Source organism: Rhinatrema bivittatum, chromosome 5, assembly GCF_901001135.1.
Source record: "Rhinatrema bivittatum chromosome 5, aRhiBiv1.1, whole genome shotgun sequence".
NCBI lineage: Eukaryota > Metazoa > Chordata > Amphibia > Gymnophiona > Rhinatrematidae > Rhinatrema > Rhinatrema bivittatum.
Window position 1 is genome coordinate 116176594 of NC_042619.1, and position 27151 is coordinate 116203744.

At 46.8% G+C, this 27151-nt stretch overlaps 1 protein-coding gene across 1 annotated transcript in view; it reads left to right on the plus strand.

Annotated features, from left to right (window-relative positions):
- Nucleotides 1-15670: 15670 nt before the first annotated feature.
- SLC25A15 (solute carrier family 25 member 15) overlaps nucleotides 15671-27151 on the plus strand; it is a 36101-nt gene continuing 24620 nt past the window's right edge. Inside the window, exon 1 of the mRNA XM_029602768.1 lies at nucleotides 15671-15818. The gene's annotated coding sequence lies outside the window, so the exon portion shown is untranslated. The remainder of the gene's footprint in view (nucleotides 15819-27151) is intronic.

A 27151-nucleotide genomic window follows, 5' to 3' on the forward strand; every position in this document is an offset into this window, starting at 1 on the left:
CTTGTTGGCCACTAAGATCCATCCCCAGTATGACACCAGTCATAGCAGACCAGACCACAGTCTCAACCAGGTAGTCACCTTCTTTTCCAACTCTGCTCAGATAGCTGAGCTGTGGCATCTGCAATGGTCAGGTGGACCCCTAAATACGGTAGGGTATCCCTGTCCCTTGAAAAAGTCTCAATCGGGCTAAGGAGGTTATCCATCCACTGCAGAACTACCAGAAGATTGGAGCATTTGGCCCAGTTGATCTTCGCTGAGGATGTGGCTGAAAAGACCAGCTTGTGGGTAGCATCCTCTCCATATCAAGTTGGTCTTGAGTTACAAGGAGCCCATCATCACCATATGTGGGAAGGGTGACCTGTAGATCGGGCTCCTGTAGCAACAGGCCATTGAGCCACCTGTGCAACAGACACAGGAACGGTTCAGTGGCTAATGCATACAGTTGCCTGGATAAGGGGCACCCATGACATACTCCCTGTCCAAAGGCTAGAGGTATGACCAGAGACCAATCCATCTTCTTCAGACACTCAGCTTGGGAGTATAGGCGGTGAAAGTGACCCACATAACGGGGGCCAAATCTTGCAAGGTACCCATGAGGTAGTTGTGATTCACCCTGTTGAAAGCCGCCTCCTGATCGAGTGACAAAGAGGCCACTGACAGACCAGTCTTCCTTACTAAGTGAATTAAGGTCCGGAATAAAAAGATATTTAAAAAAAATAGTCCAACCCAGGATCATGTAAGACTGGTCAGGGTGGACCTCCTCCTCAAGCTCGGGGCCCAGCTGCAGTGATAAGGCCTTGGCCAAGATCTTATAATCTGTGCATAGCAGTGAGATTAGGCACCAGTTCCTTATCTCGCATGGGTCTCCCCTTGGGTAAAAGATCAAAATCATATGATAGCACAAGACCAACAGTTACCCGGTCTCCAGAGCTTCAGCCAGAACTCTTGGGAAATTAGGTACTAGCAAGTCAAAAAAGTGACCAAAGAACTCCGTTGTCAGTCCATCAATGCCCAGGGTCTTCCCAAGGGACATCCAGTCTAGGTCAGCAAAGAATTCCACTAAAACCAGTGGCATATTCAGCCCCTCTTGGCATCTCTGCTGATGGCAAGAAGCCCCTCCTATAGGAGCTTACAGGCATTTGGGTCAACTGGCTCTGCAAAAAAGTGAGCCAAGTAAAAGTCTCGCATTCTCGTCATCTTCTCTGGCTCTGTGAAAGGAGTTCTGTCAGCAGATAGTAAACAGACTATCTGCTTCTTAATCTCCCTCTCCAGGCCATAGAAGAAGCGCAAACTGCAGTCCATTTCCTGCAGGAATTGGATCCGCAACCTTAGGTAGACCCCCCAGCCTCATCACTCCTGAAGACTGCAGAGTACACTTCTTCTCCTCCTCATGCTCCATTTGCAGAGCCTTGTCCCTGGGATCAGAAAGATTGGCCTCGAGATCAACCATTTCCCCCAAAATGTGTTCGATTTCATTATGTTGCTTCCTGTTAATGCCTCTGGTGTACCCCTAACAGAGCACTTTGAGGTGTATTTTCCCTACATTCCACCACTGACCGACAGAGGAGAAATCCACCTTGCAGTGGTGCCAGTTCATCCAGAATTCCACGAGGCCTTCCTGCAGGAGGGAGTTGTTAAAAGTGCCAGTAGGTGATGTGAGGTTGATTCTCACCTTCATGGCCACCGCATGATGGTCTAAGAAGGGAGCCAACTCAATGGTGCTGATAAGGGCTTGTGGCATTAAACATTTGGAGAAGTTCAACCTGTTGATCTGGGAACAGATTACTTAGCCAGTCCCACCTTGCAAAAGGTGAAGGGGGCAGCACTCAGGGAGAAACAATTCACAATCTCTCAAAGGGCCATTACTGAGTGGGGATGTGGCTCCCAACCACGGCCTCAATTGAAAGTCTCCAGGATGCAGTTGAAGTCACCCCTGGGATTGACTCCTTGAACTGGTAAAGTTGACAACTGGTGATAGAAAGCCTCTTTCTCAGACCCAAATATGTGAGCGTACACATTTAGAAAATTCAACATGCAGCCCTCGAGCCAAGCCCTAAGGTGCAGCAATCAGCCTGTCTCAACAGGTGCTCAGTACTTCTGCCTGAAGTGTCATCACAAGCAGGGTGGTCACCCCACCAGGGCTGTGAGCAAAGACAACCTAGCCACTCTGGAAACCAAGAAGTCTTGGGCTCAAGAGTGGTGTTGGTCTTCTGCAGAAAGGCCTCTGAGTACTCTCTCTCTTTGTAATGAAACCGCTATCTGATGGGAGGAGCAATCAGATAGGAGTTGGCAATCTGTTCAGTTTGGAGTTAACAGTCTGCTGAGTAGTTAGCAATCTGTAGTATTTAGGAGAGTTGTGGGTGGATCCTTGGACCTGTGGCAGATTACCTCGCCCCCAGGGAAGACCCCGAGAGGGACCACCGGTCAGGCTCAGAGTATGGAGACAGACACACACTAGTTCTTTTATTAGACAGTATACTGAACCACCAGAGGTGGCAGTAGTGAGCTGGAATGCCCATCTGGGCTGTAGTCCCTCAGATACTGGAACAGCGATCCCTGGAGGCTGAGCTGTAGACAAACTGAAATATAGTGAGTAGGCAGGGTATGCAGAGTTCATGTACTGAACCTGATGGTAAGACTCACACAATGTCTCACAGAAGCCCAGGAGCTGGAATGTATAGGCCCTCGAGGAGCGAGTACCTGGTTCCAGGGAAAGCTCTGAAAGAGCGATGATAACTCACAGATGTAGTAGGCAGTGCTGGCTTCCAGGCAGAAGTGAATTCGAAGAAGTCCGGGAACAAGGGCCCTCGAGGAGCGAGTACCGGTTCCAGACTGCAACCTACAAAGTAAGCGAGAGAGCGAGGCCCCCGAGGAACGGGTACCCCTGGTTAGTCCGAGGAGGCAGAGTAGCATAGATAGAATGAATCCATATCCGTAATCATATCCTTATCCTTGCTAACTCGATGTATTAGCAAATTCTAAGATCTTAAATATCTGTCGCGGGTGACGTCATCTTCGGGGGATGCCCCCGAGGTTCGCGCCATCGCCGGTACTTCAGTCGGGGCCGCGCCACACGCGTGCCCCTAGGCCCCCAGGAAAATGGTGGTTAGCAGCGTGGAGCCAGTCCGGGGACGCCGGAGGACCTCGGCAGAGGAACGCCGCAGCAGCCAATCTTCCCGCGGGCGAAGAGGGAGGCGCCAAAGAGGTGAGGAGGGCGGAGAGAGGGCGTCGGGAACCGACGGACACAACACTCTTTCAGGAAAGAGGCCTACAGAGACCTGCCATGCAGCCATTGATATTAAAAGTGCTGAGCATCCAAGCCATTCTCTGGTGAGGGGTGTTTGGGGACATATTTCAGCAGCCCCATTACAGGGCCGACAAACATATGCATGAATTTTCCACCCTTTTTCTTTAGAGGGGCTCTGGAACAGGTCCACAGAAACCCATCCTAGGGTCCATCTGCCCTTTTTCTTTGCAGCCTCCATTGGAAGTGCTGCGTTTCTTGCTTTGGGGAGAATGAGGGCTGAAAGGCCAAGGGGCTCCATGCTGCCGCTCTTTCCTGAGCCTCACTCCTTCACTCTCTGTAAAGCCATGGGAGCGGCTTGGGAAAAGCATTTATCGGCACAAAAATCGTTTATTTCTTTAAAAAAAAAACCCAATAGCAAAGCCTGCTTACCTTTGCAGTACTTGAAACCCAAATGTAGCAGTTAACCATAAGCAGTTTTCTTGTAGTTCCTGCTTCCTTGTCCTCTATGGTGGCCTCTCTCTTCCCTGCAGAGCCTGCCTGTTTATCCCCCCCGCTAAGGGAAATGCCTTGTGACCAAGATTCTCTTTTGTACTGATCCTTAAGATGGACCTGGGCCAGATACCTGGAAGTGGTCCCTTAAGGTGTTTGGGGGTTTTCTCCTATATACTCCTTCACATACCCTCCTCCTCAGTTCAAACGTCTTAGGTTGAATATCTGCCCCTACTAGGGATATCTCCCATGGAAGGGAACAGTTGCTCCTATTTTCCTTTCCTGACTTATTCTGGAGCTGTCGCTTTTTCTTCTAAGGGAGGGTAAAGTTCGGGTGTGGATCTCTAAACTAGGGGCCGACTTCCCTTCTAGCACTTGTACATGCCCGCAGGCAAACTTAGGGGAACCATCTTCCAGTTGAGTTTGTCTAAACTTTCCAAGTTTACCCACCTCCACCCATTTTGGAGGGCCAGTTAATCCTCATTTGTCGCCATAAGCTTCTCTATTTTGAACTCCAAATATCTAAAATACTCCGCCGTCCCTTGGCAGCATTGTCATTGGGGTTTGGGTGCCTTGGGCTCACCTAAGGGAAAGATCTCTAGAAATGACTTTTTTGTCAGAGTTGCTTGGCCCAGCATTAAGCTGGACCCACGGAGTCTTAAAGACCGGGAAATTGCATCCCAGGACAACAGGATATGAAAGCCATGGGAGTATTCCCACTTCAAGGCTGGCCTGCCCAGCAGGTGTTTTCAGCAGGACCTGTGTAATCAGGTACTGTCGATGGTCTCCATGAATGCAAGCTAAAGTCGCCACAAATTCATAATCTGTGTGGCCTCGCTTAATTAGCTCCCTCCGAATAAGAGTTTTCTCACTCCTGGAAATGACTAGGGCCTGTGTAAGGATCCCTTCTAGTTACACTGGGATCACAAAATTGATAAATCCAGGACAAGGCGTATTAACCAAGTTACACTCGTGGTGTGTTGTTAGGTTGACATTCATAACTTCTCTGATCCAGGGACATTCCTTAGTGAAGTGGCTTCTCTCTGGAAGCATGCCTTTGGGAGTAAACCCCGTGCTGCTCCTTCTCTGGAGACTGCGGCAGACATGGGTCCCATGACTGGGGTTCGGCTTTCAAACTGCAGCTTCCTGGTTCCGGTGGTGGTGGGTTTTTAGGTAGTTGCTGTTGCTCTGGCATTATCTGGGCCCTGTGGAAGGCATCAGCCACTTCCAGGGCAGTCTTCAAAATGAGCTTCAGGTACCAACATACCCATCATTGCATATGCTAATCTAACCCATCCAAAAACTACTCCCATAGAATCAGTTCTGCTATTTTAGCACTGGTCTTCCGTTCAGGTTGCAGACATTTCTAATCTATATCTTTTAGCTAGTACAAAAAGGCTTTGTGGGCTTTCCCAGGGTTGAAGGACGCCCCACCAAAACTGTTGCCAATATACTTCTGGAGTGCACCCAACTCTCTCAAGTATGTGCTTTGACTTCTGTTTAGCTGGCCCTACCTTCCAGGTTTGAAGCTTGAAAGGCAGCCTGGCTGCTTGTTACGGTCCCAGGCCGTGCCCCGGTCCCTCCACCTACCTCGGGGACGGCCCGGGCCGTTTCGAGGCCTCCTCGGTCCTGCACTGCCTCCGTCACATCTCTCCCTCCTCGGGGGAGACGCCTGCGATCCGCCGCGGCTGGCCCTGCCCCCTAGGCGCGGGCGCGCGGGGAGGAGTTCCTTTTAAAGGGTCCAGCGCGGGAAAACTCAAGCCCTGCCTCAGATGATGTCAAATGCTATCAGGGTATTTAAATCCTGCTTCTGGACATCTTCAGTGCCTTGCAACAAGGTTCACTCAGTTCCCTGAGTTTCTAGTTGCTGCTTTGGATCATGGATCTTCTCTTCCGACTTCTGGCTTCTGACCCGGCTCCGTCCATTGACTCCGTCTTCAGCTTCCACCCCTGGTTTTGGCTTCGGACTTCTGGCTTCCGACCCGACTCCGTCCATTGACTCCATCTTCAGCTTCCGCCCCTGGTTTTGGCTTTGGACTTTTGACTTCTGGCTTCTGACCCGGCTTCGTTCTTGGGCTCCAACTTCAGCTTCTTCCATCTCCACAGGTATCCGGTACTTGCTGGCCCAGAGGATTCTCCTAAGTCCCAGCGGCTCGGGCTCTCATGGGCTCCTCCCGGGGGAGCCACGGGCTTCTGAGGGTGAAGACTCTCCTAGCCTCCTGGGCCCTGCCATCCTCTTCTTCCATCTCCTCGGCCGCTTCCTGGATCCTTGGTCGCATAGGGTCCCACCTAAGTCCAAGAGGTCCAGGTCCCTACAGGCTCCTCCTGGGGGGACCTCGGACTTCCAGTGGTGAAGCCTTCTTCGAAGCCTCTCTTCAGTGCCGCCTCCCGGCTGCGACACCCACTGTGGATCCCCGCAGTGCAACACCTGCAGTCTCAGCCAGCCCAAGGGTCCACGACCATAACAGTTTGCAAGGCCATGGACCCGGCGGATCTCGCGGGCTTGAAAGCCACCACGGGTATTGCACAGAGGCTGCAACAGCAGCAAACTTGCCTCGACTCACTGATGGCAACAGTGCAGGGGCTAGCTGACCGTGTTGATGGAGCCACCGCTTCCAGTTCTCCGGTACCTGGAACTGTGACCAATACCGGACCAGCCGCACCCATACAGATGCCAGCACCCTCGAGGTATTCAGGGGACGTGAAGTTATGCCAGGAATTCTTGAACCAATGCTATATTCACTTCAATCTACTACCAGTTCAGTTTCCCACGGACCAGATCAAGACAAGCTACATTATCTCCCTGCTGGATGGGAGACCCTTGGCGTGGGCCTCTTCGCTGTGGGAGTGACAGGACTCCTGCCTAGCCAGCCTGGTACAATTCATCATCTCCTTTCGACGGATCTTCGATGAGTCCTCCCGGAGACCTACAGCCGCATCTGAATTGCTCCAGCTGTGTCAGGGTAACCGGCCATTGGCTGAACACGCCGTGGAGTTTCAGACTCTTGCTGCTGAACTGAACTGGGGAAGTGATAGCCTGCACGGCATCTTTTTGGAAAGTCTCTCCCTAAGACTTCAGGATGAGTTGGTGGCCAAGGATTTCCCGGACGACTTGAACAATCTCATTGATCTGGTGGGCCGCGTGGACCATCTTCTCCAACGCTGGTTCTGGGAGAGGAAGCCTGCTCAGAGACCCGGGAGCTCTGGAACCGTACCTTCCCGAAACGGGCACTCCCCTTATGCCTCTCCGGGGGCTCAAGATGCAGAATCCATGCAGGTTGGCCGGGGTCCTATTTCTCAAGAGGAGAAGAGAAGACATCGGTCCCAGGGTCTGTGCCTGTATTGCGGTGGCAAGGGTCATTTCCTTGCCCGCTGAGCGAGCGCCCGGGAAACGCCTGGACCTAGGGACAGTCGGGGAGCTAACCCTAGGTCACACCACTTCTGCCTCCCCATGTACCGTTCCGGTGACCTTACTCCTTCCCGAAGGGGAGTTCGATACGCTAGCGCTGATTGACTCTGGAGCCGGAGGAAACTTCATCCTCAAGGACTTAGTCCAGCAACTCCAGATTGGGGTTCAACACCAAAGACCCCCCCCCCCCCCCCTCCGTGTGTCTTCTATTCAGGGGAAACTCCTTACAGGGACCATTTCCACTTGTACCAAGCCTCTCACGCTATGCACTGGTATCCTGCATGTGGAGGAAATTTCGTTCCTCATCTTGGAAAGGTCCATGCATCCGGTCATCTTGGCTGCGGAAGCACTCTCCTGTAATCGCTTGGGATACCCTCTAGGTGGCATCCTGGGGGCCCTCGTGCTTCGATTCCTGTTTGGCTGCTGTTCCTCGACCACTGGTACCTCTCCTGATGACTTCTTTGTCACTGCTGCCCCACTATCAAGACTACCTCGATGTCTTCTCTAAGGAGAAAGCCGAGATCCTCCCGGAGCACCGCCCTTTCGACTGTGCGATCAACTTGCTTCTGGGTACCACGTCGCCACGAGGATGGGTGTACCCGTTGTCTCTTCCAGAGACGCAGGCCATGTCCGCATATATCTGGGAGAACCTGGACCGAGGGTTCATTCGATCATCCAAATCCCTGGCTGGAGCGGGGTTCTTCTTCGTAGCTAAGAAGGACAGGTCCCTCCGACCCTGCATAGATTATCGTGGCCTGAACAGCATTACCCAGCGTGATCAGTACCCTTTGCCCTTGATTCCGGAACTTCTGGACAGACTACAGGGGGCTAAGGTGTACACAAAATTGGATCTCCGTGGGGCGTATAACCTAGTAAGGATTCGTCCAGGTGACGAATGGAAAACCGCATTTAACACAAAGGATGGCCACTACGAATACCTGGTCATGCCCTTCGGTCTCTGCAATGCCCCGGCGGTCTTTCAGAACCTCATGAACGAGGTTCTAAGGGAGATGCTACATACCTCGGTAGTTGTTTACCTTGACAATGTACTAATTTATTCCAAGGACTTGGAGACGCACCGCTATGATGTCTGTCGAGTACTACAGAAACTGCGAGATAATTGACTGTATGCAAAATTTGAGAAGTGCCTATTCGAGCAGGAATCGCTACCCTTTCATGGGTACATCGTATCCTCCACAGGTTTCCATATGGACCCAGAGAAGGTCGCGGTAATCAAAGATTGGCCGCAACCAGTGGGAGTGAAGGCACTCCAATGATTCCTTGGGTTCAACAATTTTTACCGGCAATTCATTCCTTCACAAGAGTGGGAACAGAGAGGAGGCTGGTAACTACAGACCGGTTAGCCTCACTTCGGTGGTGGGAAAAGTAATGGAGTCACTGTTGAAAGAGAGAATAGTGAACTATCTACAGTCGGGAGAATTGATGGACCAGAGGCAGCATGGATTCACCAGAGGAAGATCCTGTCAGACAAACCTGATTGACTTTTTTGACTGGGTAACCAAGGAATTGGATCGAGGAAGAGCACTCGATATCATATACTTGGATTTCAGCAAAGCTTTTGATACGGTTCCGCACAGGAGACTGGTGAATAAAACGAGAAGCTTGGGAGTGAGTGCCGAGGTGGTGACCTGGATTGCAAATTGGTTGACGGACAGAAGACAATGTGTGATGGTAAATGGAACCTTCTCTGAAGAGAGAGCGGTTTTAAGTGGTGTACCGCAAGGATCGGTGTTGGGACCGGTCCTGTTCAATATCTTTGTGAGCGACATTGCGGACGGGATAGAAGGTAAGGTTTGTCTTTTGCGGATGACACAAAGATCTGCAACAGAGTGGACACGCCGGAAGGAGTGGAGAGAATGAGACGAGATCTAAGGAAACTGGAAGATTGGTCGAAGATATGGCAGCTGAGATTCAATGCCAAGAAGTGCAAAGTCATGCATATGGGGAGTGGAAATCCGAATGAACTGTATTCGATGGGCGGGGAAAGGCTGATGTGCACGGAGCAGGAGAGGGACCTTGGGGTGATGGTGTCTAATGATCTGAAATCGGCGAAACAATGCGACAAGGCGATAGCTAAAGCCAGAAGAATGCTGGGCTGCATAGAGAGAGGAATATCGAGTAAGAAAAGGGAAGTGATTATTCCCTTGTACAGGTCCTTGGTGAGGCCTCACCTGGAGTACTGTGTTCAGTTCTGGAGACCGTATCTTCAAAAAGACAAAGACAAGATGGAGGCGGTACAGAGAAGGGCGACCAGGAAGGTGGAGGATCTTCATCGGATGACGTACGAGGAGAGATTGAAGAATCTAAATATGTACACCCTGGAGGAAAGGAGGAGCAGAGGTGACATGATACAGACTTTCAGATACTTGAAAGGTGTTAATGATCAAAAGACAATGACAAACCTTTTCTGTAGGAAAAAAATCACCAGAACCAGGGGTCACGATTTGAAGCTCCAGGGAGGAAGATTCAGAACCAATGTCAGGAAGTATTTCTTCACGGAGAGGGTGGTGGATGCCTGGAATGCCCTTCCTGAGGATGTGGTGAAGACCAGAACTGTGAAGGACTTCAAAGGGGCGTGGGATAAACACTGTGGATCCATAAAGTCAAGAGGCCGCCAATGAAGAGTGGGTGACTCGCCAGAATGAGGGCTACTGCCTGGAGTCAATACCCTTATTAAATAAACATACACATGCTTACTGTGACTCCAACATCGCTCTAAGCTTCAACAGCAAGAGGAAATGTGGAAAAAAGGATTCACACTCACAAAGAGGGGAGTAGCTGGCTTGTTACGGCGGTTACTACCCCAAATCAAATAAGTCTGATACTTCACTTTCAATGCATATACAGCATAGTTCTCTGATTCAACGGCAGGGGAGAAGAAAAACCGATACTTCACACATCCAGCAGAGCTCTCTGCTTCAACGGCAGGGGAGAAAATGAGGGTTCGCACTCACAAAACGGGGAGTAGCTGGCTTGTTACGGCGGTTACTACCCCAAACCAAATGTGCCTGATACTTCACTTTCGATGCACATCCAGCATGGCTCTCTGCTTCAACAGCATGGGAGAAGACTGATACTTCACGCGTATCCAGCATAGCTCCCTGCTTCAACGGCAGGGGAGAAGAAAAACAACCAATAAGGGCTGTATAACATAGGCTGGGTAAAACAAATAAGCATGGGTGTAGCTTGCTTATTGCGGCGGCTACTACCCCGAACTAATCAAGCTAGATATTTCACTTGGATGCAGCTCCATCACTGCTCTCTACATTAAAACTGGGGGTGGAAGGGAAATAGAACCAAGAGCTAAGAGAAACAGATAAGTATGAGAGAAAAAATGTGTGAAGCTTGCTGGGCAGACTGGATGGGCCATTTGGTCTTCTTCTGCCGTCATTTCTATGTTTCTATGTTTCTATATTCCCGGATGGTGGCGCCTCTCACGGCCCTCACTAAAAAAGGAGCGGACGCTAGGAATTGGCCAGCAACAGCGCAATGAGCCTTTCAGGAATTAAAGAATGCCTTCCTCCAGGATATGTGCCTTCACCACCTGGACCCCCAATGCCAGTTCATTGTGGAAGTTGACGCCTCCGACATGGCAGTCGGTGCCGTTCTAAGTCAGCTGTCCAACAGGGGAGATAGCTGGGTATTCCATGCCATAATAGCTTCTACAGCTTGCACCAATTGTATGAGCTGCTCTTGTAGTACCTACTGTTGGGCATACTGGTTCTGTACCACTGTCTGCAGTTGCTGTTGTCCCTCCATGAGGGTCTGCAGTATTTGCACCATTTCAGTTTAATAGGTTCTAGTAGCACACACCAAACCAAGATTTTTTCCTTTTGTCTCAGAGAAGAATTTGAAAAAAAAAAACCCCTCTAGCCTGTCCAGCCAAGGCTAGTCCCCTTAGTCTGTGGTAATTTAACTTCTGGGCTGCTGCTGCAGACAGGCTCCCCACAATAATAAACTTCCTTTATATTCCTCTCCTGCTGCTGGCATGGGTCTCTTTCTATGGCCACCATATATAAAGCCGTGGGAGCAGCCCCAGGGGCACTCCAGCCCACAATCTCATCAGCTGAGACTGAGTACCAGGGGGCCCACCTTCTCTACCTCCACAGTGAAGGCTGCTTCCTGAACTGGTGGCAGGTCTGGGAGAAGAGGAGGCAGTCCCTGGCTACCTCTTGACTTGGAGGGAGATCCGGCTAATCTTCAAGGGAGGACAAAAGGCCAGTGCAAAATCCAGTGTCCTAACTGCGCTGTCAGAGGAAGGCAACAGCATGTCTGATGGTAACTTGAGAGCTGTGGTGATGGTGAGGGCCACAGGAAGTCAAGGCTTTGAGGTCAGTTTGATATCTTAATGGCCTTTCCTCTCTGTCTCATTTATATTTTCCCAGGGTTGTGTTCCTCTCCCTCTTGCCTGTGGGGGATATGTTGTAGTCTGTTTCATATCCCCAAGCACAGGGCTTATTACCGGTCTTTCAGGTAGGAAGGCAGGTTCAATTTGGTTATCTCCTATGGTGGTCACACAAGGGGACCCTTCTTCTTTTTAGTTCTTGGGTAGTTTATGTTCCCTAACCAAAGTGTTGGTTTGTCTACCTCATGAGAACCTGGGGTAGTTGGGAGGGAAAGGTGTGGTACTGGGCTTTCTACAAACTCCCTCCCTGGGGTATCCACTACAACTCCTAACATTATGACCTCTCGGGGAGAGTTTGGGATGTTTTCCTTGCCTCCTGCAGGTCTTGCATGGGAGGTAGTTTTCTCTCCTCTAGGGTCTGAGGATTTTTGTGGTGGGGTCCTTGTGATCACGGTCCCTTATGTTTTATTGGGGATCTCGAGAGTGTCTAAGTGTGTTGGCCTTACTGGATGTTCTTCCTCCTGGGATCCTAGGACCTCAGGGATAGCAGCTGTGGCAACACGGGGCAATAGACCCTTCCCCCCCCCCCCTTTTTTTTTTTGAGTGGGATTGATGTTGCTGGGAGAATCCTATTTCCACCACCCTCTCTCACCTCTGGGCTTCTCAGACTTCTGAAGCCGGGATACTATCTATTGGCTCCTGTTCCAAAGATTCCCTTTTGGGTCTGGGCACCTCATTTCCTTCGCCTGGCCGTCTTTATGCATCTTCTTTTTCACCATACTTACTGAAAGGGTCAGGGCAGGAGTGTCACCTTCCTCCCTGTTTCCAGGAGTGGGACTTCTTCTCCTAGCTGGGTTCCCTAAGCCTAACTTGTCATCAACCCTGGCCCCATCAGCAATTCACTTTGCTACCTTTTGGGTTTTTTACCGGGACACTTGGACTGAAGCTGCTGCCTGAAGAGTCTGGGCACTGGTCTGCGTGCATGGGGGGAAAAGAGTCAGGGCCCCTTTCTGGGCATGGGTGATCAGACCCTCAGTTCCAGAGGCCATTGTTGTTGAGGCTGCATCCCTGACTGGAATTTGAGGCCCAGCAAATGCTGGCAATGTTCTGACACTCCTTTGCAGGCTTTCTGGGGGCATGGATTGTGGCTGTCTTGGCTGGAGGAGATTACTTGTCTTGGGGACCTGGGGGTCAATTTTGTGGGACCTGGCACTCACGTCGTGCATTCCCCAGACCACAGTATAGGTAGCACTGTTTGGTAAAATACTCATAGCTGACTCCTTCAAAGGGGACAACTGCCCAGCCCTCTACTTCTTCCTTGCCCTTGTAGCAGGGCGACCCATATCTGCCTCTGGAAAGTCATGATGTGCCTCAGAGTCTGGTCATGGCATCCAAGGGACGTTACCAAGACAGATGGTTTGAAGTCCCCCAAATAAGTAGATAGATCACCCTACAAGGTCCCTTGTTTCACATTTAAGCTTCCTCAGGGGTTAATTAACACTGCAAACTCATATCTGAGCTGACTTCTCCAACTTGTACAGATATTAATCCACCGCTGTTAAATACCTGTTCATGTCCACCACCACTACTTTATGGGAACTATTTCTCCGAAGTTAAGACATCTCATATTTTTCTCAAAAATGTCCACCATTTAAATTCAACAAGTTTCTCACAGCCATCAAATGCCGATTTCTCGTATGCCTCCAATAGTAATTCACCACTCACCACGATTTGCTTAAAACAGTTATTATCTCCTCACGGAGTCAGTCCGAAATTCCTAATGGCAATCGGCATACGAGAAATCGGTATTTGATGGCTGTGAGAAACTTGTTGAATTTAATCGGTGGACATTTTTGAGAAAAATATGAGATGTCTTAACTTCGGAGAAATAGTTCCCATAAAGTAATGGTGGTGGACATGAACAGGTATTTAATAGCGATGGATTAGTATCTGTACAAGTTGGAGAAATCAGTTCAGAGATGAGTTTGCATGTTAATTAACCCCTGAGGAAGCTTAAATGCGAAACAAGGGACCTTGTAGGGTGATCTATCTACATATTGAAGATCTACATATTGAAGATCTGAGGGGAGAATTCACCTGAAGAAGGGTGATTAATCTACACATTGAAGATTTGAGGGGAGTATTCTCCTGAGTGTTTGTGTTGGTAAAATCAGCAAGTGAAAAGATACAGTGATAGATAACAACACTGATTCTCCTAAAGAAAAATAATGGGAATAGTTGGGATTATTTTATGTGGGGGGTTGAGTGAATGTAATGGATGAATGGATATGTTTTAATAAGTGTATTTGGGTGACACTGGCATGTCCTATTGGTGAATATATGTTGGGAAATTTATAGGCTGTGATGTTAACAAATTATGTAAAATGTACATTTTTATAATTTTGTAATATAAATAATAAAGCTACATGATATATAATGTGTGTATATGTTCTATCTTTGAGGTAATACAAGATGTTTTGAAACTTGTTTTGTATAAGCTAATAATGATTATGTGAGGGTCCCTGTTGTGTGTAAAATTGTTTATTGGGGGACTCAATACCTCTGTGTATTTATTGACCATTGAAGTCCCCCAGGCCAGCAAGGTTCTGCCTCAGCACGATTTATGGGACAGAGGGTGGCACATTCAAGAGGACCACCCAAATGCCCAGCCCTTCCAGGGCTCCAACTGGTTGCATAGCCCTTCCATGGCGATGACCTGCTCTAGTACCCGATGTAGCGCTGCCATCATGCATAATTGCCTTGCCATACATGCATCCAGCAGGGCTAGGGATGAGACATACAAGTGGATGTTATCGCTGGACAGAAGAGGGCAGCAGACCCCATACTTGTGGGAGATTCTGCTATCGACACTCCCATCACATTAATCTTTACAGAACCTGGCAGGGCAGAGGGCAAGAGCGATGCCCCATTTGCTGCCAGCACAGATGTGTAAGTTGGCTTTGGGTCTGCGTTCACCAGGGTTGCACACCCCCCCCCCCCATGCCTGCTCTAGTTTCCCCATTCCTATTGTCCTCTCTAAGGGGACAAGGCAATGTGGGGCCCCTCTCCAGAAGTCACTTTTGGGTTCTGGGATCCCATCCCCTCAAGGGCTGTGCTTACCCTTACTAAAAGGGTAGTGATGGTGCCAGCATCCTCCTCAGTTGGTACAGATGTTCCTGTGATGATGAGGTCTAGAGGTAGGTCAACATCTGATGAGGAATTCATCATTTTGGGTAGCCCTGGGGATGGGGGTTTGCCTACCAACCCCTCCCTCCTTGGGGAATATATTGGCATCTGGGGTTCCCACCCTGATCTCCACCTAAGGTTCCTCCTCACTTCTATTCCCAAGGGAATGGGCTAACTAGCAGGGTACTCACTCTAGCCACTCTATTACTTTTTTCTGGCTGGTTTCCCACCCACTTTTCTCCTGCCCTCAACAGTGGATCCCATTCTCAGGGTTCTTGTCCTGTGCTTCTGGGACTGGGGTTTTATTTGGATTTTCCCACCTCTTTCCTCCCGGGGCATGATGCCTCAGAATTGTGAGCCAGCTCTACTAGGTGTAGTGCTGGTATTTTTAAGTTTGGTGTTGGAGTGGATGTGGCTTTGGACCATTTCCAACAGATCTTGGTGCTCTAGCTGGTGTTGAGCTCGTGTAGCTACCCCTTCAGGGGCTATGAGAGCAACAAAAGAGGTGTTGGTTTAAAGGAAAGGAAAAACGAACTTAAATGCCTTTTTTTTTGGGGGGGGGGGGTGAGGATAGCTGCTCAAGAAAAGTGACAAAGCTTGTTCTTTCACAGCCTGAAAAAAAAACAAGGAAGGCATGTTGGGGGGGGGGGGGGGAGTCCCTGGCACTTTTCCTTTTCCTTAAATGGGGAGGGAAGTTTAAACGGGAGAGCTTGTACTTCAGCTGAGCGGGGAGAGGGGATTAAAATAAAGTCAGCTTGGCTTTCAGTTCCAGGTGCAGGAGGCTAACGGGGGAAAGGGATTTAACTAAATCCCTTCAAAAGCAAAACGCACAAAAGAGGAAACAAGCGTGGGGAGGAGGGGAAGGCTTGAAGGTGGAGAGAGAGAGCAGGACTGGCGGCCGGAGAGAGAGGATCAGAATGGTGACAGCTAGAGACCGGCCCACTCCAAGCCGGCTCTAGCGGCTGGCCCGCCCCTTTCCGCCCGCCCGCCCACCAGTCCGCTGGATAAGAGACTGATCCAGTCCTTACCCACAAAGTGCCTCAGGGGCCAGGGCGAGGCTTCCCGCGGGGTTTCCTGTCTGGTACGGGGTTGGGCTGTCCCTGATGAACTGGAGCCATCTGGTAACCCTGACTTAGGGACTTTTTGAAAATTGCTTAGTGTGGGCTCTTTGATTGGATTTTTATGGCGTTTTCTGCTTTAGTGTAACTCGAGGTTTAGGTTGCAAAATCGGGAAAGGTTATTTAAGGACAATGGGGGATGTATTTATGATGGCGGCAGAGCAGAGACTACACGGAATTTAATTCAAATTATTATAAAGGAGAGGATAAAACCCATCATTGCCGTTTTATCCTTTCGCCTAATCAAAGAATAAACTTCTGTTTGTGGTGTCAGAGGAAAGTTTAGGGGCCGATAGCACCCTCTTGGAGGGTCATGCTTGCTTTTTTTTTTTTTTTTGTTTGGTGCATGTGCCGCCGACTGCTGTGTGATGGAAAACAGGTGGAGGGGAAGGCTGGCTTGGCCCCAGGCTTGGAATGTGCTGTGGCTAGCATTAACGGGAGGCAGCAGGTTCAAACGTTTTAAAAGAAACCACTCGGGCTGTTTCTTACAAAAGCATGGCAGGGAACTGATAATAAGAGATTTCTCTTTAAAAAAAAAAAAAAGTGTCCTTGGAGTTTATGTACAACCAGGTCTGATAAACTCTTATCTCTCACCTTCCTGTAGAATGTAGGTGGAAAGTGTTTAGCTGTTCGCTCTTTCATTCTGTGCATGCGCGCTTACCCTGAGGCTGCTGTAATAAGGAGCGCACGGGTTTACCTGTAGTACTAGGTATGGCCAAACTTTTATGCCAGATATAGGGAGGAGGTTTGCGTACAACAGACTAGTGCCCTCCCATGTAAATCTAATGGTAATGAATGAATTAGGTGTTACTCCCAATGCAGGGAGGCCTATAGGCTTAATTCATATTATGCTGGAAATTTTACTTCTTGGCTAGTGATAGTGTATGGGGCTGCTCAGACACCGTAGCGATCTGCATTTTTGATTTATGCACACCAAAAGATTTGTCTGCATAAATCTTCCCTCCTTTTTAAAATATTTTTAAAATGTCCCACAGGGCTACATTCTCCTTTCCCTCCCTCCCTCCCAACTAGTTTCAAAATGCAGCCACAAGACTGCCTCTCATTCCTGGCCGTCTCCTAAAAGGACTGGAGGGATGCAACATGCTTCACTGTCCCCCACGGAGAGAAACAACTCCTACCCACCCGCCCCACAGCTGCGGATGCTGCTGAAACTCTGGCATTCCAGTTGACTAAGCAGCGTAAGAGCTGACGGCACCAAAGCAAAACAGTACAAGGCAAGCAGGTACCGAGAAGAGTGATAGGTACCGACAGGGCAAGGCCTGCTGTAGTTCCACTTGTGTTGGGGTCTCCTCCTCGGGCTCTGCTCTTCCTTCTCCTGACTCATGATCTATGCTTACAAAACAAGCACAAATGCATGTTTTCGTTAGGCCAGGAATAAGAGACAGTCTTGTGGCTGCATTTTGAATCTAGTTGGGAGGGAGGGAAAGGAGAATGTAGCCCTGTGGTGACATTTTAAAAGGAGGTAAGATTTATGTAGACAAATCTTAGCTGAGTGCATATTTTAACTTGGCATTGTGTGCACATTTTTGTGCTTCTGTGCTTTAAAAAAAAAAACCTCCTGATGTATTAGCATACCATTTGCTTACTGCATTGGGAGTTAATTTCTATTTTATTTATTTTTACTGAATTTCAGCACATGGTCTTAACAAATTTCTTATTACATCAGCTTTCCTGAGACTAGACAGAGGTATCCCTAGCAAACCACCCATGGAAATCTGGAGGTCAGCCACCAAGATCAGGAAGCAGCGGCAGTAGCCACAGAGGCATTCACGGAGCGGGATGCCAGTGGCCAGTAGTTGGTGTTCCACCTTCATGGAGCGGAAGGATGGAGGGCTGCTATTTCCAAAAATAAATAAATAAATAAAAACAGGGGTGGGTAAGAGTATGGGGCAAGGGGGTGGCCTGCTTGTTACAGCGGTTGCTACCCCCAATTGAGCTGGATGTCACTTGGATGCAGATTCAGAGCTGCTCTCTAAATTGGGTGGAGGGGAATTAGGGCTGGAGGGTACTGGAAGCCAATAGTAACAGGTGGGAGAGAAAAAGGGAAAAAAATGGATAAAGTGCGTAGCTTGCTGGGCAGACTTGATGGGCCGTTTGGTCTTCTTCTGTCGTCATTTCTATGTTTCTATGAAGTATGCTTGACTATCTTCCTCAAGTGGTAGAATTGATTGATTCAGCTCTTCAGAAAATGAATTTAGAAAACATGAGGGGAGAGAAGGCTTGTATTGGGTAAGGAGAAGCAAATGACAGTTCAAAACATTTTGATAGAATAATTGCAAATTCTTTCATTTTGGCATGTAACAGATCTCTTATTGGCTGGTGCAATGTGCATTAACAGCTATTACCTACTTTTTGTTTTCCTAGGTTTTAGTGTTAAAGACCCTGCCACAACGTTCTCTCTGTCACACCATCACTACTGCTGCTTTGTTTGCCAACTTGATTGAACTGTATGACTGATCATATTTAAATAGCATTTTGGCACTTCAAGGGAGGGTGTAACAATTTACAATCCCTTTAGCAAATGTCACTGCATTTTTCATGATACAGTACATAAGTATTCCCCTCAAGGTGAGTATATATCCCTAAAAAGGGCTTTAGTGTTCTAATGGTAAATTATTATCTTTTTGATTCTTATCATGCTTAGAGCTCTGAGAACCCAGAGTCCTCCTTCAAAACTGGAATGCATTGGGATAAAAACTTATGCTTACTTTGTCGCAAATGACAGTGAAATCTCTATAATGTAAACCTTAAGACAAGTGGAATGAGTTGAATTATAGTGGTGTGTATGTATATTATATGTAACATATATGATACACCAGTTCTATATATACTTAGTTTCCAACAATCCAGCTTTTCCTGTAGTGTTGCATCAGACCCTGGACTCCAAGTAAAATGCCCTTGGTAAGTGCTCTAGATGTTTTGCTTTGATTCACAGCACAGGCATTATTTTTTTGAATAGTACAGTCTTGATCAGCTCCTGTTTATGACTGAAACTGCTACTACTAAAACACTTTTTTTTTTTTATATAACGCTACAAGGTGTAAAACAGTGCGGTTATAGAGGGACTATAAGCTCCAAGGAGAATCTGGGATATGACTTTAAGTCTGAAAAGTGGATTAATAGAGGGAGTTTAAAGACAGAGGCCTCTTAAGAGTAAAGCTGCATGAAATATGAATTGCTGAACCTCACAAAACAGTTCCTGTAGGAAAATATGGATAGAGTTGGCAATTTTTATAATTTCTGCTTCCTTTTCTGAAAATTAGCATTAGAGCAGTACTTAAGAGGTTGAACACATTTTAAGTTATCTGCATAAATCCCTGCTGAACTGATGTAAAGTGCATGTGTTCTCATATGGGTGAAGCACTGCTTACTAGAGAACCAAGGTTAAGACTGAAAGGACACTTAACTAATTGGGTTTTGCGCTCAATTCCCTGGTAGCCCAGAGTATTCCATTTGTGCCTTTCAGTTATCTTCAAGTACGGCTCTGAGCCCCTTGAGTCCTAGAACACAGATCTGATACTGCTTCTGACCTGGCAGCATTAATTCACACTGCAACACTTGAGGCCCAGATTTCAGGGTAACCTCATTTTATTTTCCTTCCTCCTCCTCCTCCCCCACCCTAGACCTATACATGTCTGGAACAAGTACCATGTCTCTACTCCTTGCATTAGTGCTAATTTTTTTGCATATTGGGTGAGTGGTAGAATTGATTGATTCATGCTTCCATCCATCCCTTTGTTCCTCCCTCTGGCTCCCCAAAGCCCATTATGCCAATATAAAACTGAGTGCCCATTGATTAACTTGGAAGGTGTCCTTCCCAGGCATTATATAGTGACTATGGCATATCTGCCATAGAAAAGTTTCACAAATAGTCACTTTGTCAAGATTCAAGAAAACAAGTAAATATTTTTTTGAAAGTCTCTAAAAGATCAGGATCGCAATAATAGTGGCTATAAAACGTCTACATCCCTCCCTGAACATTTTTCATATTTTTGTTGTATTGGTACATCAGACTTGTATGCATTTTAAATGAAGACATGTTTCCTATTTAACCCCCATATGCCAGGCTTTTCAGAGAGAAAAATGTTTAGTAGGGTACAAAACTGAAATCCAAAAATGGATGTCTCCTCTTCCCCCCCCCCCCCCCCCACCCCATCATACTGTAAGCAAGTTAGGGGTGCAGGGCTCCATCTGCTACAGGACACTTCCAGTTGCCCCCTCCCACCTTATTTCATCATCCTCAGACAAGAAAAAGACAATGTGATCTCCTCAGAAATACACTTTTTTTTGTTTATCAGATTTGGCAGGACTTAGCATTTAGAAGATAACAATTCCTGTCTCTAACATGCTGGCCACCAAGCACCAGTTTACCCTAAAGAAGTTATGTACCATGGGTGGTTACAAACATGCCATATATTTTAGTCTGCTTAATATATTAATACTTATTGGCTAACTTACTTACCCCTGGTCCCAACCTCGGGCAATATCCCTCTGTTCAACTCAAGCAGACGCTCGCTGGAGGATGGAGAATGTGGGCAAGGAAGGAGACTTGCTTCTGGCTATGGTACTTGCCGGGCTGTCTGGGACTTGCTCTCACCTTACCATCTCAGACTCTGTCTCACTCTCTGAACCTAAGCAGGGCATCTCCTATATCCTCTCCCTGGTCTCCTGGCCACACCTATTCTTATCCCTCCTCAATAGCAGGGGGTGCTGGTCTGCTTCAGACTCGCCTTTCACTCTTCTCGTTCGTTTGTTTTTTTTCCCCAGGGATCCCTTCTCTGGTTTCAGGGTCACTCTGCTCTCCTTATTTGCTCCCCTGTATTTATACTTTCTAGCTGATAAATATGCATAATCATGTGGAGGGTCTTTGCCTCATTGGAGGTCTTTTCCCCTCCCCATTTCTTTTTTTTTTTTTTTTTTTTTTTAAATCTTTATTTATCAATTTTTCAATAAATCACATAAATGATTTACAGAACACAAATATATCATGGTTTGAGAATAAGCAAATAACCTTACTTTCCAAAATTAAAACAGAAATATAATTCATTATACTCAAAACCATATCCTTTTCAATACAACCTTGAGAGATGTGATGGTTATCAGAATTTAAGGGAGATTATTAAGTTAAATATTCCATTTATCAAACAAGGCTAAATACAGAACCTGGATATATTTCACATATTATTAGACACTGGGGATGAGGTTGTGATCTTACGTTGTTCCAGAAAGTATTTCAAATGATCTGGAACAAAAAAGATAAAGGCTTCATCTTGCTTAGATATCGGACATTTACAAGGAAATCTTAAAGCAAAAGAAAACCCCAGAGCAATAACCTCTTGACGGAAACCTAAAAAGGATTTCCGTCTTTGTTGAGTTATTGCTGCTAAGTCTGGGAATACCTTAATGTCTTTACCCAGATAGCTGACAGGGAATTTGGCAAAATATTTTTTCATAATACAATTAATGTCATTAATAGATGAGAAATTTGCCAACAGAGTTCCCCTATCAATTATCTGAGCAGTAGAATCCTCAAGAAAGTTAGTTAAATCACCTTGAAACATTTGATCAACTGGTTGCAATATCTGATTCTTTGGTTTAGGTAAATGATAGCAATTAATCACCACTGGAGAGTCCTCTGAGACAAATCCAAGACATTCATTCAGGAATTTCTTCAAGGAAATTAAAGGAGCTTCCCCAATTATCCTGGGGAAGTTCAAGAATCTCAAATTTAAACATTTGGAGTTGTTTTCGAGGTTTTCAACTCTCCTTGTAATATTGTCTCTATCTTTCAAGACAGCTATTTGGAAATCTAAATTTTTCTTATCTTTCAATTCTAAAGATTTTATCTTCTCAGTTGATTCTTTTATTTGTTTTTGTACTTGAAAAAGGTCTTTCTGGTATCCCAAATTCATAACATCAACCTTATTTTCCAGATCTTTTATTTTAGTGAGCACTCCCGCCATCATGTCCCATAGAGTGTCTAAAGTGACCACCTCAGGGCGGTTTATTGGGGTAGGGGATGTCCTGTTGGTCAGTTGGATCCTACCCCCATCCTGAGGGGACAGGATCTCTAGTCCTCCTACAGCACCTTCAACATCCAATGCTTCCGATATGGAAGCTTCTCCTAATACCCCACTTCCATTCCTCTGTGCAGGTGGTAGTCCGGTGTTTGGACTAAGGGAGGCCTCCTCTGCAAGTCCTGCCTGTCCTCCCTGACTGGCAGGAACACCAGTCTCCTTGGTTCCTTCCTTAACTGTTCCAGGTGAGAGCATGAAGCGACTTATATCTGGTAGGATTGGAGAAGGTAAAGATAAAGGGGGAAATACCCTCACCTTCCCTTTTCTTTTTGGAGGCATTACAGAGAAATATAGTTAACACCAGATACTTAGTAGCTTCCTCAACTGTATTTGCCAAATGAGAACCACACAAGATAGTCCGGAGAGGAGGTAAGATGAGAAATTTAGAAGGGTAATTTACCTTGATCTTTTCAGTGATGTTTGAGGGCGATATCAGGCGAAGCCAGGCAAAGCCAGTGTGGCGCGCGCGCGGCTTTGGCGACGCGCCAGCTCTGCTACGCGCCGCACCTAGCACGATTTTTATGGGGCTTCCTGCTTCCTCTCGGCTGGGTCCGCCCCCTGACATCAGCAGATCAGCTGTGAGTCGGCCATCGAAATTGCAAGCTGGCGCTGCAAGTCCCGGGTCTCTTAGCTGATTATCGGTAGAGTAACTTTCCTCCTTCCTCCTCACCTCCTCTGCTCTCTCCTCCCCTCCCCATTTCTTTGGGGGAAGTACTACCACGTCTGTGTATGCCAAGCTTTATGCCAATCAGTATTTTTCTCCATTTCAGATTGCACCCCCCACCCCCCCTTCTTCCAAGGGTGAGGGTCTTTCTGAGCCCTGGACTCCCTTGGCCTGTCCATGACTCCTGCTTATGAGCTTAAGTTGTTGCATTGTCCCTCTGCCTTGGTTTTTATTTACACAGGAGCATACAAACAGGCAGATCTTGATAGCATCCTACAGAGTAAAGTTCCCATCTGGGCAAGGTCTCTTCTTTCACTGTGACAGTGTCTTGGCCTGTCGCTATTTGTCTGCATATTTCTTGGCTATTATGATTCATATTTGGTGCTTTCAGTGGTAAAACATGGAATATCTCCCTACAATACTTGTTGGAAGCATCTTTTGCAGCAATTACAGCTGTGGGTTTGTTGGGATAGGTCTCCACCAATTTTGCAGATCTAGATTTGACCATATTATGCTATTCTTTATAAAACTTTCAAGCCCTTGTCAGTTTCCTTAGAGAATGTTGATGGACAGCAATCTTCAATTCATGCCACCGATTTTCGATAGACTTGAGGTCAGGGCTCTGACCAGTGTACTGCAAGATATCTATGGGTTTTTCTCCTTACCCACTCAAGCGTAGCTTTGGCTGTGTGCTTCAGATTGTTTTGCTGAAGGGTGAACATCTGTCCCAGTTCCAGCTTTCTTGCAGATGGCAGCAGACTTTCCTCAAGGACTCTTCTCCATTTGTTGTCCCATCTGTCTTAAGTACCCCAGTCTCTGCTAACGAAAATCGCCCCCATAACATGTTGCAGCCATAACCATGATTCACAGTAGAGATGGTGTTCATTGGGCAATGTGGTGTTGTCTATCACATGTAATGCTTTGCATTCAGGCCAAAAAGTTCTGTTAGTTTTGTCAGACCACAAACTCTTTTTGTCGCATGGTTACAGTATCCCCGAGTCTTCTTTGCATACATCAAACAGAATTTAAGTAGGGCTTTCTTCTTGCCACCAGATCATACAACCCAGATTTTTGGAGTTACAGGGTTGTTGTCGTTACATACACACTTTGATCAGTCTTCACCATGGTAGCCTATAGCTCTTTCAAAGTTGCCTTTGGGCCATAATTTAGGATTGTGGTGCCCATAGGCAGAGTGCCATAGTGGTGATCCTTTGAAGCTGTGCTGGGTCTTGGTCTGTTTAATAATCATCTTGCCTGTGATCTGAGGGATATTCAAGAATGCAATTTTTTTATACCCATCCTCCATCTGTTCCTGTCCATAGCTTTATCCTGGAGTTCATTGGCATCTCCTATGTGCTTATGGGTTGGGTCTTTTAATTAGAATGTACTTTAGTACGCATTTACCTACATTAATGTATGTGCCTACATGTAAACTGTTGCGATGGTATATAACTTAGCGACGGTATGGAAAAGATTTTAAATAAAATAAATTAAAAAAAAAAAAAACCTACTGAATTCAACCTGTTGTCAGATGAATATAAGTGGGGCCAGTTTACCTGGTGTGTGTTTGAAGGTGACTACACCAGAGTTTTTAAGCATTTAGGATTGCTACAGAAGTACGGGGGGGGGGGGGCTGTTGGACAAATATTCAACCAAACTCTTCCATATTTTTAATTCTACTTAAGGAGTTCTGGGATTTTTTTTTTTTTTGCTTGGGTGAGATCTAAGGTAGGATGTGAGGCTACATGGAATAAACCTCAGTTTAATGCATTTTACTTCCAAGGCTATAAGGCAACAAAGTGAGCATTTTGGTTGGGGGGGGGGGGGGAGATTTTCTGTAGCAATGTTTGTCAATCAATGTTCCATGGCAGCACCAAGAGACAATATCAGTGACTCTTAAACTTGCAGGAGCTCCTTTTGAGAATGTATAATCAAGCATGCCTCTCTCGTTCCTGGCTACAGCGTGTGAGCATTAACAGACAGTAACTGTGCAGGGCCTGAAAGCCAGGTCCCAAGTTGTGGGGAACACAGTGCACATAGCTCCTACCTTTTCTTCCTCCTCTGAATCCTTCCAGTCTGTCTTTATTTCCCCCAGGCTGAGTGAGACAGGGAGAGTGTGCATTGAGCACTGGATGTGACTCACTGATTATTGGGAACAGCACAATGGAAGAGTAACTGATAGGCTGATGAAATACATTTCACTCAGCATAGTACACAGGTTTGAGTGGTTGGACACACGTTTTCAATGAGCTAGATTAGCACCCAATGCAATAAGTGGATGAGCATGTCCAAACTGCACCCCCCAAACTGCTTAGCTGATAGTGCTCATCACATGTAAATTCCATGCAGATGAGGCTATTGGCTATTACCCTCTGATGCAGAAAATTCCCTGGGGCCCAACATACACTTGTTAACATGGCAAACTTCACTTCAGTCCCAGATCTGGTCTTGTCATTCCCACGGGGTCATGGCAGCAGCTGATTTACAAGAAGATATTGACAGAATGATTTCTAAACACTCCTAGAACTCTATTGCTAGCTAGGGTGATTCAAGCGAAGCACTTTAGAGACTAGGACATGAGTTTGAAAAAGTTCCATTGCTGCCAATGCAGGTTGCTTAATTCAGAATTGAACATTTCGGACCAAGCTGTTCCCGTGTTCTGGTGCCAAAAAAGTATCTGTTGCTGCTGAATTTCTTCAGAACACAAAACAGAATTTCACTAAGGGACTGACACAATTGTGGGCTCACAGCCAAGTCTCCTGGGTGCCCGATGCATTTGAGCGCTAGGGATGCACAATCTTTCCCTAGTGCATCCTTTTTAATGCAGTTGTTCATCTTAATATTTCATTGGGTGCCCAGGAGAGGTGGCTGTGTGCGTGTTAGGGAAAACACTGTTTTAAGGTGCGTCTTATTGCATCAGCCCCTGAACCAGCTGTCCACACCACACCACCTCCTTTTTTTCTGCACTTGTATATAGGCAGAGATAGTCCATTGTGACAGGTTCATGTGTCTGTCGCCTCTCTCCCTGTTTGTTTTAAAATTTTGAAAGACTGATGGGGGGGCTTTCAGTGCTTTCCTAGCTCTTCTTTTGGCCATATGAGTCTGCTCGTGTCCGTACTGTCTGCTCTGTGGAGACTGTTGTGCCACACAACGTTTTTAACATAGGTGTGCCTTGGAATTCAAAAGGTTGTAAAACACGGTTCTATAAGCCCATATGTGTATACATGGTTGTATGCAAAAGTTAAGTGCTCCGGTCAAATTGTATATTCAGGAAGGACGTGACATCACCCAACCAAATGGACGTCTGAACTATTTTCTCTGCTCCTCCTTATGAGTTTTTTGTTTGTTTTTTAATAAAACCCTGTTAACTAATAGTGCACCTGGATTTTCTTGACAGAACAGAGAGCTCTGAAGAACTTAGCAACCAGGAAAAAAGCTATTGATCTCAAGCGGTTCTCCTTCAGTGCAGGAGGATCTTGGTACGAGGCCTTGAGCAGTCTACCTGAGCCTGTGGAAGCAATGTCAGATGGGGGGGCCTTGATGAGAGTGCTATTGCAGACGTGGCCAGTAAAGGTGATTATACATACCAAACAAGACTTTTATAACTGGTTTATGGACTTTAAACAAGATATTTGATCGTTTTAAAAGAAGAATTCCGTGAGAGGGTCTCTGACTTTCATTCTGATTTATGCTTGATATGGGAAAGCATGTGGAGGATGCAGAAGCTCAGGTTGAACAAGCAGCACGTGTGAAATCCCTATCCATGGAGGCCTCTGAACTACATAAAGTGAACGAAGAGATGGCTTTTAAAATGGAGGATCTGGAGAACCACTCACACCATTCCAATATTAGGATTCCAGGCCTACTGGAAAGAAGAACTTTCTAATGCATCGCAGGTGGTATGGAAAATCTGTGGGGCAGTACTCAACGCAACTGTGGTGCCTGATGAGACAAGCAGGAGCTCAGAGGAGGTAATTGAAAGAGCACATATGGTATTAGGTGCTACTTCCTGCAACACTTCTAGAGACATAGCTTGTTTGGATAGCTTTCCTTCCAAAGAGGAAATCATGCATGCAGGTTGGAAGATGAGACACATCACCTGGAAGGGCCATTCTATTTCCATTTATAACAACCTCGCTCCTGCAACTTTGAAATGGAGATGGGACTTACAGGCTTTAACAGTGATTCTGAGAGAGAATATCTGTTTTATAGATGTTTATACACTTGTGGAGTGACGTCTAAAAAAAAAAAAAAAAGAAAATGAGGCCTGTACTGTATTGAGAGCTGCGGGAACATCTATCCCACCCTTAGGGAAGCGGAGCAATGCTGTGATCTTGCCGAGGCAGGCATCTGAAAAGAAATTCTGGGGACACCTCTTCGCAACTAATATTGCCTTCCCAAGGTGATCAGAGACTCCTTTCCACCTGATCCTGGCAGGGGATTGGCGTCAGCGGGGCGAGACAAGGAAGAAGCATTACAGGACTGAATAGAACTGTGAGCTTCTCTATAGTTGCACCTTAGGGTGCACTAGTTCCCTTAATTGTTTGTTCTGTATTACCATGGAAGGGAGAGAT